This window comes from Morone saxatilis, unplaced genomic scaffold (assembly GCF_004916995.1).
Source record: "Morone saxatilis isolate NCDOM2014 unplaced genomic scaffold, NCSU_SB_2.0 Contig4, whole genome shotgun sequence".
NCBI classification, from domain to species: Eukaryota; Metazoa; Chordata; class Actinopteri; family Moronidae; genus Morone; species Morone saxatilis.
Window position 1 is genome coordinate 9,944,244 of NW_023339984.1, and position 1,694 is coordinate 9,945,937.

At 47.8% G+C, this 1,694-nt stretch overlaps 1 protein-coding gene across 2 annotated transcripts in view; it reads right to left on the minus strand.

The window, feature by feature from the left end:
- LOC118338250 (eukaryotic translation initiation factor 5A-1) overlaps positions 1 to 1,688 on the minus strand; it is a 7,948-nt gene extending 6,260 nt beyond the window's left edge. For both annotated transcript variants that reach the window (XM_035675529.1, XM_035675528.1), the window contains exon 1: positions 1,444 to 1,688. The gene's annotated coding sequence lies outside the window, so the exon portion shown is untranslated. The remainder of the gene's footprint in view (positions 1 to 1,443) is intronic.
- Positions 1,689 to 1,694: the final 6 nt, after the last annotated feature.

A 1,694-nucleotide genomic window follows, 5' to 3' on the forward strand; every position in this document is an offset into this window, starting at 1 on the left:
ATTAGGGTCAGACCCAACACACATACACTGGAGGAACACTTGGATTTGTATCTCAGAGGAAGTTAGTGAGTATTTAAACAAGTGAGTACTCGGAGAAAAGAGGACCTGGTGAATATCTGTCAATATCTCAGCACACAGAATGTGGAAATGTGAGAGTTGGCTGGTGATACCGACTAAAACTCGAAGGGTGTGGAGGAAATGACACTTTCATTCAGTGCTGCTGAGCAAAGGGAGCAGACGGGGCTAAATAAAGCAACAGACACATGGCACCTGTTAGCCAAACCGAGCCCAGTCCGACTGTTAAAGAGTTATCATAGAATTATCACTTATTAAAGATTAGAATGAATATTTAGCCGCAGTTAGTTAGTGGCAAACTAAACTTTTAATAAGTAGCAGAGGAGGTGTCCCGGTGGTGCAGCCGCGAGTACGACATAAGTGTAGTTAACTACAAAAAGTTTAGCAACTAACTCACAATATTCAAAGACGTGAACATATAAATAACAAATATAAGTCGGGAAAACGACTAAAAGACCCGAGTTATGGGGTTTTACCTGCCCAATTAGAGTGGCTGCCCACCGGGTAAAACGTTAAACCAGGGCGGCTAATCCGCGCTAATGGCCCATAAATCAAATTTCCAGCGGGTCGTCTCCGCTGTCACTTTACCTAAACTACCCCTCGTGTTGTAAACTGGAACCTAAAAACGTGAAAACACAGGGGCGAAACGTGTCACACCCCGCGGGCAGTGTGCGGTACACTTTGTCCGCAAAGATGACTGCGGCCTAGTGCGCGTATCACGGCCCGCCGTCGGTAACGCGTCGGTGTCCCCACATCCATGCGCGCTGCGTCCAGGCCCAGGCCCTTCCTTCCCTCATAAAGGCGAAATATAACATCATTTAATGCACCTAAACCGGTCGAGGCATTAACGTGACCCTCTCTGCAAAGGGCCCTCGGTTATTTTAATCCCGAGCCCGGCCCGCGGATATGGACATTGGTTTTGGCCCGCTTGGGTTCAGTAATGACTAAGCTAATACTCGTGAAGGCTACGGCGCATTGAGGAGTGTGTGTGTGTGTGTGTGTGTGTGGAGCTGGAGCCGGCGACATGTGTGTGAAAGCGGTAAAAAAAACAAAAAAAAAAACATTATAAATGTGAAATTCAGCCAAAGTCTTACAGGATTTATAAACTTCAAACAGTAAAAATGTTGTTTTTTTTCACTGGGTGTTTGTTCTCCATTTCCCAGTGAGAGTGAAGCTCTCTTCGGGGTGTGATAAGTTATATCTGCCGGTGGTCCTGTGGCGGAGCACACCGATGTGACTGTTACTTCATGGTGGGCGTTTAAAGGGAATTGATCATAATACAGCTCCAGACGGACATGTGCAGAGGATAACTCATCTGCTCAGGCGCAAACACGCCCCGTCTATTGGATGTTTTGATAAGGAACTTACCCTGGTGATAACGTCTGCCCTCTTCTTGCGTTATTTATCGAGCCTTTCTCCCGTTATTTCCTCCCCCCCTCTGTGCCTCCCTGTATCCGCGCTAACGGGGTCGTCTGGCCCGGGGTCTGTCTCCTCCTCGGTGGCTCGTTTCTGTGCGACGTCGCTCCCTTTTTTTCTTCAGCTAGCTGTCGGGCTCGCTGTTTTATTCCTCTTTCATTCCCGTCGTTTGCACTCTCTCTCCCCTCTTTCTCTCTCTCTCT